Below are 15,154 nucleotides of genomic sequence, written 5' to 3' on the forward strand. Positions count from 1 at the left end.
ACATCTCTGAAACACCAGGGTCAATAGGAAACAAAACATCAAGCCACACCCCAATTCGCATCCAAATCTGATGAGCCGTCTCACACTGGAAAAAGAGATGCGAAATACTTTCTACCTCAGACTGACAAATAGGGCAAAGGATAGACTCCAGCTCAACACCTCTATCCACTAAAACAGATCGAACAGGGATTCTATTTAACCTCAATCTCCACAAAAAATGTTAGCTTTAATTGGGACATTCCGATTCCATCTAGTCCCAACTCCACTAACCGGAAGAGAAACAGAATCAATATACCTTCTCATGGAACTAAAAGAAAACACCCCACTTTGATCAAGACTCCAGGACCATCTATCGGGAATAGAAGTCAACTGAATAGGAGTCAAAATCTGCATAAGACTCTCTAATTGTTCAGTTTCAACTCATCCTCTAATTCGACGCCTCCAAGAGAAATTCCACCCCCCAGAAGTCCAAAAATATGAGACCAACCCATCTTTCAGCAAGGATAATGAAAACAACCTATGAAAATGCGTTTTAAACAACACAGCTCCGCACCACACATCCTCCCAAAACCGAGCCACAGACCCATCACCCACAACAATTGAAATAGCATCAGAATCTAAGACATACTCACTTTCCATTCTCTTAATACAATCCACAATTGTCTGCCAAACTCCCCTACCTCCTGAATGCCGCACATCATGCAACAAGCCCCCAGAATGACCATATAACCCTTTAATAAGCCTCACCCATAAAGAAGACTGCTCATGAAGAAACCGCCGCTTCCATTTAAAAAGGAGAGCGCGGTTAAACGCATCCAAACTGCCAACCTGTAACCCACCTTTATCCCTGGAATTAAGGATAATATCCCATTTGACCCAATGAATACGCCTTTGATCTTCCTCCGTACCCAAAAAAAACGAGCCCTAAACGACTCCAATAAATGACAAACTGTTACCGACATACGGAACAAAGAAAAGAAATAAATCCCAAGGCTGCCCAAAACTGATTTAACCAAAGTTAAACGGCCACCTATGGAAAGTATTTTAACTTTCCATTTAGAGAGTCTGTTACGAAATCTATCCACAATCACATCCCAGCTACTAATACAACTCATCGACCCACCCACCAGAATTCCAAGATAAGAAAAAGGAAAATTAGCTGCAGCGCATCCCGTAATAGAAGCAAGAGATATAACTTCAGACTAATTAACACCCACCCCCAACAAACCAGATTTAACGAGATTAATCTTTAATCCCGAAACCATATAAAAACAACGAAGGATGGTGATAAGTTTTCTGACATTACCCTCCTCCCATTTACCCAAAAACAAAACATCATCTGCATAAAAAAGATGAGAAATCTCTAAGTTAGCCTCTTCAATCTCAACCCCACGAAAATTTCCAGAAACAACCGCATCCTCCATAGCTATATGAAGACCCTCCATAGCAATTAGAAACAAAAAAAGAGAGATTGGATCACCTTGTCGAAGACCTCTAAAAAGATGAAACTCTTCAGTTGGGCTGCCATTAACAAGAACAAAAGATCTAGCATTTTTTAATAAACCTTGAATCCAAGACCGCCACCTCACACCAAAACCCATAAACTCCATAACTTTATCCAAATAGTCCCAACTAACAGAATCATACGCTTTCTCAAAATCAACTTTAAAAATAAGGAATTTCTTTTTTTTTCTTTTTCCCCCAAGAGATTAACTCACTAACCATAAGAGGCCCATCTAAAATTTGCCGACCTTTAAGGAAAGCCGACTGCTCCATACTAATAACATCAGGAAGAACCACCGCCAATCGTTTTGCTAAAATTTTAGCAATAATCTTGAATTGCATCCCAATGAGACTAATATGACGAAAATCCTTCACAAGTAATGGATTCTCAACCTTAGGAATAAGAGTAATGAACGAGGAATTACAACCTACTGGAATAATAGGCTTATAGAAGAATTCCTGTACAAAGGCAATCACATCATCTCCCAAGATATCCCAATAATGTTTAAGAAACTGAAAGGAGAAACCATCTGGACCTGGAGCTCTATCTCCACCACAATTCCAAACCGCCACCTTAATCTCTTCTACTGTAAAAGGTCTCTCTAAACCCAAAGCATTCTCCAATGTAATAGTAGAATACCGAGTGCTTCTATCCGTCATCGGAATACCATTAAACGCTTGAAACTTAAAAGAGTAAAAATCAAAAAAATTCTTTTTTAACTACCATCGGATCCGTAACGCACTCCCCATTGACCGAGACCCCACGAACTAACATCTGCCTCCTTCTTTTCTTCAACATACCATGAAAAAACCCAGAATTCTCATCACCTTGAATAGACCACTTCACCTTAGCTTTCTGAACGACATCCGACATCTCCTGTTTTTCAACAGCAGCCAAAGACCCAAGGACATGTTTTCTTTCATTACATAAAGGAGTAGAAAGATCACCACTATCTATACAGGTATCTATATCAAGAAGCCGAGACTTCAACTCCTCCTTCTGATGGTCACAGATCTCCTTGACTTGGACATGCCACTCCCGAATCCTATTCTTAATAAACTTAAGCTTATTTTTAAACAAAACAAATTTACTCCAGCTTTGATTCACCACAAACTCTGAAACACTTGCTCGAATCATCTCATCAAAACCATCCAACAACATCCACGAATTGAAGAATCTAAATGGAGAAGGGCCATAAGCAACCTTAACTTCATGAAGCAAAATAGGACAATGATCAGACCACAACCGATCTAACACTACCACCTGCAAACCCTGAAACCTATCAAAAAGACCCTCAGACACCAAAAATCGATCTAATTTACTAAGTTTGACATTAGAAAAGTCAACTCTAGTAAACTTCTTCCCAATCATAGGCACATCCACAGCCCCCACATCATCTATAAAATCATCAGCAGAAGAGGAACACAAAATAGATCCAAACCTCTCCTCAAAACTCCTGACCACATTAAAATCTCCAAAAATAACATAATTACCCCCATAACTAGTAATAAAGGAAGAAATATAATTCCACAACAATCGTTTCTCAGTGGCATCTTGATGAGCATAGACATTCACCATACAACAATACATATTAAATGGAACCCATAATCCTTGAACAATCACCACGTTACTGGTGCAAACAATACTATTTTTTTAAACACATTAGGATCCCAAACCGATAGAATACCCCATGATCTCCCACGAGCACTACGAAAAGCAAAATCAAAATTATGATTCCCCCACATACTTCGAACTTTCAATAGATCCAACTGCGTCATCTTAGTTTCTTGTAACCCCAAAAACGAAACACCATTTTGAATACACAAAGACTTCACCCAATTCCTCTTATGACAGGAACGGGTGCTACAAATATTCAACGACATACAATTCATTGAGCAACCTAAATCACACCAATACTAGCCAAAATTTGTTTCACCTTATCTTTGTTACCCTCCATATCATAACCAAGTAATTTTCCCATTTCAAAATACTGCTTCACAATATCTGAAATATCTTCAATATCATCCGGAACCCATTTTTTCAACAATCTGGATGAACCATGAGAGCTAGCAGAATTACATTTAATTTTACTATTCCCATGTTCCATCTCGACATCACGCCTGAACCCAGGTGGCTGTGAAAGAGACTCAGTCGAATCATTCTCCTCACCCACCCGTTGCACAACCTCCACTGTAGGGCCTATCCCTGTATCAATCGGATCAGCAGCAGTATCTATCGGATCAGGCACACGAACCTCATCGCCTAACGGAACAGCATCACCATCAGCCGATTCAGTCACATGAACATCTACTGGCACCGGTTTGAACCCCTACATATGAGCATCAGATTTTAATGAATCTATTTGAAAGTATCGACCTTTCCGGTCTACAAAATCTGCCCCCCCTGTTACTAACATAATCTTGTTCCATGCCAATTGCATTATCATTCTCCATATTAATAGGCTTAACTTTACCCCTAGGTGTCATTTCTCCTTCCTCTTCAGCAGCACCATCATCAAAATCATTACCACCCTTTTCCACATCATCCGAGAGAGACGGGATATCACAATCAAAAGCTTCTTCACTACATAAAATATTCGGTTCCCAATTTGACAATTCTCTGACCACTACCTCATACGTAATTCCTTGAACCACCAGAGATAATTTATCATGAATTAATGAAGGTTTCATTGTTTTGATACAAACTCTTTTAATCGCCAATGGAGCTTGATTATCATCATCCAAGAAACACACTTCACCCCACAATCCTGCCACCTTATTCACTGCACTATCATTCCATGCACAACATGGTAAACCAAGAATTTCAATCCAAACAACCCTCTCTAAGACCTTAAACCCATTAACCACGTGCCTAAAGTTAGAGAAATAAGCACCAACAGAAGAGGACTTCTTAAACTTCGAACACACCAACTCTGATTCGAACTCCACATAAACCCAATCACCACCCAAATATTTTATCTGTATCTCATGAAAACCTTCCTCTTTCAGCAAAAGAATTAACTTTGGAATCAACCTAACACTTCTAACTTGACAGAAAACTGATGGTTTCAAAGCCAGATCATTAACAATATCCTTACCCTCAAGATTAAGTAAAATCCCAGCCTTATTCGACTTAACAGTATCAACCTTCATAACATTAGCATAAGATAGTTTCCGGGACTTATTACTGCCCCCACCAACAATATTGACATGCACTTGTGTTTTCTCATGCATACGTCTGTTCTCCCTTCCATACTTGGCCAAAGAAACGAAAACATGATAGCAACCAATCCACAGATCACACATCTTCAATTCAAGCTGCTTCTCATCATGAACTTTCAGAAATCTAACAAATGCAAACCGTTTCCTAAACTTGGATAACTTCCGAGCAATATACACATCCGAAACCCTACCATAATTTTCACAAATATACCAAAGCTGCTTATTATCCAAATCAGGAGGAAAATTAGATAGAAAAAAAGATGTGGACACCTTATCAACATTCCACCCAGCCTTTTTTTTATTTGCAATTTTCCAATCACCCCGCTTCCTTACGAATCATCTGGCAAATCCAGGATGTATAATAAAAAAAGACAATAAAAAAGAAGCCCTACCAGTAATCGAAACACAAGAGAAAAAGCAAACCCAGGTGGACTTCACGACCAGATGACCGACGTTTGTTCCCGCCGGGAGGCTTCCGAAATTGCCGGACACTTGGAAGAAAATAGTACTTGTTGGTTTTATATTGGGGTTGGCTAAAAAGACACCCATTTTTACCATTTAGACAACCCTAATTAATTTTGAAGTATTTTTATTGGTTGAAATTGCATTGTTTTCCGAAAAAACTGATTACAAGTAATTTATTATAGACTGACTTTTTTTAAAAATGATGAGAAGGTGTTTAAAAGGGTGCACCCATTATATTTTGTAAGGCAAAGTGGAATACATATTTGGGTAGAAAGGAACCCAAAAGTGCGTATGTGTGTAAGTAGGTTTGCAATGATATAAACATTTACTTGGGTTACATTAAAACAGTACATGATTGTAGAATATTTAGAATGTCAGTGGACATTTGAAGGGAGTAATTCCAAATGACGGCGGAAAGGAATCATTAATAAGATTTGTACAAATCATATAACAGGAAAATTCTCGATAGTTATTATTTAAAAGGTTTGATTATATATATCCACCTCAGTTACTTTGATCTCTCATCCACCGCTTCACCAACCTTCTCAATCCACAAAACTTTCAATCACTGTGAATGTCAACAATCCAGTTTCTTCCTTCCACCGCTCCCACGCTCCTCCAAACCTTCTCCTCTCTTTCTTTTGAAAGAAATCGACACACAAAGGCCATAAATTGAACCCACATGGGTTCTTGATTCTTCTATGATGACCATCGGAGAGTGGAGCGTCGATTTTGATCGATTTTCGATTAGCATGACCGACCAGCCGGAGGAGCAAGAACGGTCGTCGGACCCTTCTGCTACTTTACCCATTTTTTGTCTTTTTTTTTTTTGCTACAAAGTTTTACAATTCAACAACGGTGGGGTTTAGGGATTTTTAAGAGGAACCCAGGTAAGCACAAACTGTGTAATTTACATCACAACTTTTCCAAGCTTGGTCTACTACACTTTCATTTTTAAGTTATCGCTAATTTGTTGATATTGATGTCTTCACGGTGTGATTCTTCAAGGTGTTGTTGTTTGTTGCCTCCACGCACATGAAAATCAAAGGTTTTTTTTCTACAGTCGAACACGATTGCATCGTGTCCGCTACAAATTAGAATTTCAGGATTACAGTGAGGTCGGTGCCACTGTCAACATCGTCTGATCAGTAAGATTTCCATAATTTCTTTATTTTTAAACTTTGGTAAATTTCTAAAACTGAATACAACAGGATAATAGATGGTATGCGTTGATTTGATGATTAGATGCTTGCATAATCTTTGGTGGTCTTTACAGGCTTGGAGAATAAAAAATGAGGAAACAATGAAAGATGAAATCATGATCTTTAAGTGAACTGGATTCTTATGGTCGTGTAGGAGTTGAGGAGAAATGATCGGATGTATCTGTATATCATTGAAGATTCCAAAGGTATGAATATCAGGTGTTCGAGGAAATGTCTGAAAGAAAAGGGTTTGCATAGGTGTTTGCTTTCGTATCGAATTGGGTATGTTCTTGACTCTGTTAGCATGTCTCTGATTCGGTAGGTTATATGGGTATAATGTGTATACTCAAATGTGTCATGGTGTGTTTTGAATTTGGTAGAATATTTTGTTTTGGCTATATATAAATTGGAAAGTGATGTGCCATTGTTTGGCGAAATCGGTTTATTTGTCAACTATACCCTGGAAGAAAGAGTTTCTTATAGACAAGTTACTTCCCTTGCCTAATTAATGGATTTCAAGTTAAGTAAGGAGAAAATCAACAAAAGGTAATTTCATGACATAAATTTGACACATTGATGTATAAAACACTGATCTCATTTAGCCATGATGTGAAATTGATGATGTCTACTTCATGTATAAAGATGCAGGATTTCAACAAGGAGATTGATCATCAAGAACAACAAGAAGATACACATAAGGTAATTCTAAGACCATGTTATAATCCAACGGATAAAAAAAGATAGAAATTCTTTTTTCTTGAATTATATTAGAATTTATGTCACCAAATTTATACTCTTCTGAAAAGGTAATATACTTTAAGTGCTAAGTTAATCGGTTGGCTTATCATTTGTGTATAATCAGATAGCTTGAATGAATATATTCTTTGTATGGTAACAAGAAAAGTTATAGAAAGTCCAAAGATTGACTATACTAGGTCCACATGTTCCCTTTAACCATTACAGGTCCACATGCATTTCTGATTTTATTTTATGGCTAAGATGTGAAGGTAACTTCTAACCCATACATGAAAATTATGGAATTTGCTGAACATGAACATGATTTATTTAATACAACTCAAGAAATTCTTGGATATTATTGTTTGTTAGTTATTAACCGAACCCGAACCGAATAGGGTTCGATTTAATGGGTTTTCTATTTAATTGGTTTAATTTCGGTTAAATACATCTATATTTTACTTCAACTCAAATCTTTTCCTATAAATATTGACACTTAAGGCTATAATAAACATAACTCAAAGTAAGAGGATTAAACATAAATAAAAGGTGTGTAAAAATAAGAAAGCATATGTTGATCTGTTGAACGCTTGAAGTTGCTCCGTAATATATCAATAATTACTTTCAAAACTGAAAAAAATGTCTTCAATCTCAAAATATTGAAAAAATAATAGCTTCAAAACACCATGAACATCAACATTTACATGCTATTTGCAAAATAAATACTAAAAATAACAACATATTAAGAAGTTATAATTATTACAAGATATTTTACTATTGACACAAAATTAATTCTAACAAAAATATATATATAATTCATTTTAATTGGTTAGACCGCCTTATAGATTTTGTCATAAAACATTGAATTGAATAAGATTTTAGATAAATGGTTAGATCCAAAACCAAATAAAGTGAACCTTATTCGGTTGTTCGGGAATGACGTTTTCAACACCCTTAATTGAATTATTTGTTGTTGTTTTAGATTCATGAGATATGATCATCTTTAAAAAAGCTGCTTGTTGACAATTTTTTTTGTCTCTTAAACATTGCATTTGTGTAGTTAGGTTTCAACAATTTCCTTTTCAAGAAATCTTCCTTCTGATTGTTGGGTAATACGAATAAGGTACGAATAAGGGTTCTGGGAAATCTGGATAACAAACAGGAATCGTGTAAACACTTTCCTTGTTTGATATTTCGACCCTATATGCCTTGGGTATCACGAAATCCAAACTGGGATAATTCCTGATGTAGCAATTCCGATTTTTGGCATAAAAAACAGAATCGATTTGAAGAAGATGATTAGAAAGCGTTCTGTGTTTTCTGTGTTTCAAAAGAAGTCGTTGTCTCAGACTTATCGAACAACAGATAAGTCAAAACGGTTTTCATCTTTCAAGAATGACAAATTAGACCTTGTACTGTCTTAAATAATTTTTCGGGGCGGGACCCCCCGACTTGACACAGTAGATTAGGGTTCAGTACTAACAATATTTAGTAAATACAAGTGTACACTCCCGCACCTCCTAACTTGTATTATAACTAAAATATTATTCTTGAAACACTTGTTAAGTCCATTACACTAAAATATATTTGGTGATAAAATCACCAACACTGATTCGGTCTCGATCTTCATCTTTTGCAGACAATCATTTCTACTGCCGAGTTCAGGTCATTGCCTTTCAATTTACGTTTTTGATTAACATGTATGAGAAATAAGTAGTTTCAATAATTTTTAAATGTTTTTCAACAATTAGATTATCTTAGCCATGGTAAATCTTTGTGGTTTTGTTTTTTTTATCATGGTTTTTGCCCTTTTTTAGGCCAGTTATCGATGCCAAACGTAGATGATTTTTATGTTTAAGAGAAGTCATTATTGATATTAAGGTACTTCTGCAATCTTCTTTTATATTTTTTTGAATATTCACCCTACTATCTTAACTTAACTTGATGTCATTGAAATACTGTTTTGCTAACTAAAACGGTTATGTAAGAGTTTGCATCGGTGGCCAAGTAGATCAATGGTTATTAAAAAAGGAAGTCGTAAAACCAGGACAACACAATTGTCGTAAATACAGCTAATGAATGCTATTCTATTATAGGTTCGCATTGTTGCTTCCAGAAGTAAAACTTAGTAGGAATAGCAAAGTAGTTGTGTTTTAATTGAAATGAGTGGGAATCGGGTTATGAGATTTTGATTGATGAGATTAGACATCCATACAAAACTCCATCCCCTGACTTAAGCCTTAAATCATAATTGAGATATTTTTAATTATTTTTACAAAACAGTAGACAACTTTCATGACATGACGATTTTTGTTTGACTAAATAATAGACTTTTATCCATTAAGAGTAATTTCCAGCGATTTACCCAAAATTTAACCATTATATTGATTCTTTCGCCATATGCTCTTGGAACAAGAGACAATTCTGATGGAGCAAATGCCACCATTGTGACCCATGCGAAGCACACGATTCCTTCTAGTTTTTCATTCAAAGTGAGTTTGTGTATGTGTTTGGAATTGAAGAAACGTGAATAACTTGAGATTGTTTTAAGAAGAAACGTTAAAATAAATGAATACAAAATAATCAAAAGGGATGAGATAATATTATTATTCAAATTAAGTAGCAATGTGAGATGTGGAAAGATCGTCATGTTTAATGTAAAATTGAGAATGTGTTATTGAAAAATAAATAAATAAAGGTAGCCTACATTGTTTTACTAAAGAAAAAGCGTTACATGCAATGTCATTATTCTTTTTACTATCTATTTTATCTCTATATTCTTCTTCTACTTTAATAAATCCAAATCTTTTTGTCACATGTAACATTCTCATTGATTTGACCACATGTTATTTTGTAGTTATTTTCAATTAAAAAAATTTCACGTGACATTTTATGGTTTTTTTTTATTTTATTAATTCCACACGGTATTTATAAGTCCAATGGATTTCCTTTCTTGATATAATAATGTAATAAATGTGGATTACGTGTTACCTAAATTCTTTTTTTTTAAACGACAAATAATTATCAATTCTTCTCTCCCTGAGATTGAACCTCTACATCCTAGTTAGTTGTTAGTTTAGAACTTCCAAGTTAACCAAGTGAGCTAGTCCCACTTGTAATTTCCTTTTTAACTATAATTAAAGTCGAAAAATAAAGATATTGTATTTAACTCTAATATATACTTTTGGTCCATAAATTGAAAGAAATTATTTATCATAAAAAAACTCTAAATACTTTGATGCCTCGATTTTAAGTTTAACTACTTTAGTCACAAATCAAAAGCTCGACAGCATGTTTGTATTCAAAATTGGTGGTAAAATAATATTAAGTTGACTTATCTATAAAAAAAAATGACCATAAGTTGTTTTTTAAAATTTCGATAATCATATTTTTTTTAACGGCCGGTTAGTTGTTAGATGTTAAATTCACCAAGTGAGTAAATTCGCATATGCCTTGAACCCAAGACCTCATGTCTAAAAGGCTTCCACCTCTACCAAGTGGGCTAGTCCCACATTGACGATAATAAAAAAGTCTTTTTGCCACATGACATCTCTCATAAGTCTAGAATTTTACAAAGTAAAATGTCTATTTTGTCCTTCCTTTAATTCGTTCAATTCGGTCATTCCCTTATGGATTCAAATTTCAAGATTCGATACCCTCAATTCCTGAAAATTATCATGCTTCAAGGGTTTTGGTTCTTGTTGTCGGGCCTAACGATAGTCGTATCTCCACCACCACCATTCTGATAGGATTCCCTTCTACACCTTTCTACCTTCAGCCTTTCATGTCCGCCAGCAACTATTTCTTTTCATATGTAGAAGCACCGCCTTCTCCGTCACATATCGACTCCCAATCGTCGGGGTCCAGAAACTCTTGTCCTTCCTTTAATTCGTTCAATTCGAAGATAGGGACTAAAATTGACAAAACATGAAACTTTGGAGGCTTGAAGGAAAGAAGAATGGAAAATTCAGCAATTATCGTACTCACGACGTGAATATTTCATGACTCACGACGCGAGTGGAGAATTCTAGAAGATATGCATCCGGATGAAAGAGTCCTTGCCGATTACGCTTATCTCATATTCACGACGTGAGACTTATTGGCTCACGACGTGAATGGGGGAAAATCAGAAATTATATATATCCTTGTCCATTACGATTTGAGAGATTTTTGGCTGCCTTGGAGGGTTCCTGGAGACGATTTTCAGCAGAAGAAAAGTTCTGGAATTGGCTATTAGAAACCTAAGGAGTAAAGAAGATCATAATTGTCTTTAGATTTGGTACTTTTCATTATGTTTATGAATATGACTTTTGTTGAATTGATTGCTAGGATGTCCAGCTAAATCTAGCTGCTTCTGTTAGCTAGATGAAGCTGGAACTCATGGTTTTAATACTTTAGCTTTGACTTATTAGTTGGTTATGACTTGTGCTGATTGATTTTTACCTAGCATGTTTGATTTAGTATTTGATTGCTCTTAATTCTTGTTCTGTGTAGTTAGTGACTATTAATCTGCATGAATTAGAATACCTGGTAGTTTAGTGAACATTAAATTATTAGAGCTAGGATCAACCAAATCTTAGATAAGCAATTAATTATTAAATTAGGCTGTGCTAGAGAACTCAAATTATGACTGTAATTGGGTTTTATCAAATCAATCTTACATAGCTCCAATTTCATTTAATAATTGATTATGTGTTAACTATTGTGTGACCATACATAGATTTACATGAACTGATTGAAGTTAGTAGATTTAGAACTAAATTGCTAATACTGTCTTAATTGGTAACCAACAGTAATTGTCATAGCTAATTTATAATCCATTGAGTGAAGGTGGATTCGAACTAACATAAGTGTTTGTTTATTGATTGAATTCGAGTTAAAGAATTAAGTTCATCTAAACTTGCAAAATTAGATAAAACCCCTTCCTTTGTTAATAATTAGGTTAATTTAATAGTAAGTAGATTAATTAATCAATACCGTTTCCTGTGATCGATACCCGACTTACCCCAAGCTATACTATAGTTTGACTAGGTACACTGCCTAGGTGCAATTAGTTAGTTAAGGAAGTTAGGTTATAAATTTAAAATTAGGTGTAGCTATTTGCTCGCATCACATAACATTACTATGCATGACTCGTTGGACTCTAGTGAGTAGCTCCACAGCTTCTGGCGCAAGGAAACCAAAAGTATCAAATGCAAAGGGTATAAACGTGTGTTGATTTTCCATGCACGCTTTCTCATGTTTTGCCACTTTGCTTGATGCAACTTTTAAAGCAGCTTGCCCCGCTGTGAAAACTCCACTCCCCAAGCCCATAAGAGGGGAAACCCCTGTTAGATCCACGCATGCATGTTTTCCTCCAGCCCATCCAAATACTAAAACATTAGCTGGTCTAAATGTTGATCTTCCTTCCAATGGGCCAGTCAGAAAGTTCACAGGTGCCTCTTTCTTGGCAGAAACCCCAACGCGCCTAAATATGTTGAAAAGAACATCCCTAACCAGATCGTGTCGGTACTTGAAACCGGGGAGCTCTTTACAATGAACTTCATGCTCCCCAAAGGAGTCCAAGCACGCCTTGCGACAAACAGGGGAAGTCTCGTCAGCCAGAAATAAATGGATCATAAGGCGATACTTGAGGATGGCACGATAATCCACTGGCGACATATGCTGGCCAAAACCTTCAATAGGAATGGTCATAAGAAAATCCTGAGCATGTGGGACCCTTAGACACTCAAAAATTGCTTTCTGCCTAATCGTCATGTCAAAGTGAACTTCCATGTCTTGGACAATTTTACTAAAAAGGGCACTCGCCAATGAATCTTGGGCTTTTGGAGGGGCGGTGTCCTTATTAGTGAAACCGCTGAAGTCAAAGCCCGGAATCGTATCACGAAGACAGGCCAAAGCACAAACATAATCTGAATCCATACCACATATGCCACTATTTCATAAGATGTGGTCTTATTACACCCACGATTGAGCTCGTAAGGCGACAAAAGCATAGGAGGAAGCCTCTACTACTGAGTACAACCCAAACCACCAAACCTAATTGGTAACGAAGCCAGTCGCCACTGAAGGTCCCCAAAGAACGGACCCCCGCAAACCACAATGTCTACAATCGACCCCACGTAATCCTTTATCAAAACACAAAGCAGCCTCTTCCATGTGAACGGATTGGCACGTTCTCAGGCCAAAGAAAAGTTTGGCGATGCCCATTCAAGATCGAAGCAAAAGGAGCTCAATCTGGGGGTCATGTAACTGTAGTAGAAGGCGTATCAAATCAAAAGCCTTGGATTTCAATCTTCACACCATCCCTCTTCACTCCTAACCAATAAATGGATCCGAAAATAGGTATTTATTCCTTTAGATCGATTTTCATCTTACCTCCCTTACTGTGGATATCAGATATTGTCGTTTGCAGCCACCTCCCCTGCTGCGGATATCAACTATGCTTTCATGCTCTTCAATCAAATTCAGAACCCTAACCTTTTCACTTAGAATACAATCATCAGAGGTTTCTCCAGGAGCTCCAACCAAAACATGGCGAAATCTTTGTTTATTTATATGTTGGTTCATTTATCTGTGGACCCAGAAAGACTCACTTACCCTTCAGTTTTCATGGATTTTACATAACTTGGTCTGGCACGAGATAGAGTTTAGGTTCATGGCATAATTTTGAAATTAGGATTACAAATTGATATTTATATACGTAACACCATCGTAGACATGTATGCCAATTTTGGGTATTTTGGTGAAGCGATTCAACTCTTTGGAGATGGCGAGGATATAGATGTTGTTGCTTGGAATACAATGATTATGTCTCTTGCAAAATTTAGGAACATAGACAATGCACATGCTATGTTCGATGAAATGCCTCATAGAAACTTTGTTTCTTGGAATAATATGATAAATAGGTATTTATGAAAAGGGAAGTGGGTTGAAGCATTAGATCTTTTTAGAATCATACAAACAGGGAAGATGAAGCCAAGTGAGTTCATCTTGGCGAGTTTGTTAAATGCTTCAACAAACTTAGGAGCATTGAATCAAGGTGAGTGGATTCATGATGACATAATAAAAAATAAAGTGGAACTTAATGTAATCATGATAACTGCGATAATAAACATGTATTACAAATGTGGGAGCATCTATAGAGCATGAAAAGTCTTGAATCATCCCCTATAAAGGGATTATCATCTTCAGACTCAATGATCATGAGTCTTGCAATCCATGGCCATGGGAATGAAGCAATCAAGTTATTCTCAAAGCTCGAATCATCTATCTTTAAGCCCGATTCTATAACTTTCATTGGTGTTCTAACAGCGTGTAGTCATTCAAGATTGGTTTAAAAAGCCAAGTCTTATAAAATGCCTCTTCAAGTGTGTGAAAGAAGAGACCCCAATGTCCTTTACAAGCACGAGCTGGAGAGATTAAATGTAGGATATTTAACTTATCTTTAAAACCAAAGGCAATAAAAAACATCGAATATATAAAAATTTATGGACCTTGTACTCATTTTTATAATCTTGAGAAATACATGCATTACTTGAATCAATGATCCTTTATGCAACTGGCCTCTATGTATGTATCTTATCTATTATGTCATTATGTTCATTGGTATAACCTTTATGCAAATTGCTTTACTTTGTATTTCATAATTTTCTAGTAATTTACATGTTTTCTTCGGCAGGTGTCATGAGTGTATGGTAACGATCTTTACTAATAAAAAATGACAAGATATATACAGTAATGTAAGTATTGTATTGTTATATATGTAAAAAATCAATTTTTTGGCAGACATATATTAATATTTACTTTCACAGAGTTAATCTTAGTGTTGTTGGGAAGTTGCATAAAGTTGTCCCTACCTGTGTAATGTTGTTGGTTGGGGATTATTAGTTTTTATTAATCTTATGTTCCATGTTTTGTGTTATTTTAACTTAAATCAATTTATTTTAGTTATTTTAGTGGCATGCTATCCTTTCATTTGTAAAGGGCATCTATGTAAAATCAATTCCGAGGGTAAAATTGCCAAG

General features: G+C 36.0%; 1 long non-coding RNA gene and 1 pseudogene across 6 annotated transcripts; both read left to right on the forward strand.

Annotated features, from left to right (window-relative positions):
* Positions 1–5,644: 5,644 nt before the first annotated feature.
* On the forward strand, positions 5,645–8,921 carry LOC145120645 (uncharacterized). 6 transcript variants are annotated; one of them, XR_013714275.1, is made up of 6 exons: positions 5,653–6,080; positions 6,199–6,338; positions 6,467–6,938; positions 7,035–7,091; positions 8,188–8,250; positions 8,767–8,921. It is a non-coding gene; the product is annotated as an uncharacterized LOC145120645 (long non-coding RNA). The 6 variants fall into 6 exon arrangements; XR_013714273.1 differs by having other exon boundaries at positions 5,645–6,080; positions 7,035–8,250; XR_013714272.1 differs by having other exon boundaries at positions 5,655–6,080; positions 8,188–8,921.
* Positions 8,922–13,329: 4,408 nt separating this feature from the next.
* On the forward strand, positions 13,330–14,578 carry LOC145122102 (pentatricopeptide repeat-containing protein At2g42920, chloroplastic pseudogene; annotated as a pseudogene).
* Positions 14,579–15,154: the final 576 nt, after the last annotated feature.

Source organism: Lactuca virosa, chromosome 6 (assembly GCF_052849685.1).
Source record: "Lactuca virosa cultivar CGN04683 chromosome 6, Lactuca_virosa_CGN04683_v6, whole genome shotgun sequence".
NCBI classification, from domain to species: domain Eukaryota; kingdom Viridiplantae; phylum Streptophyta; class Magnoliopsida; order Asterales; family Asteraceae; genus Lactuca; species Lactuca virosa.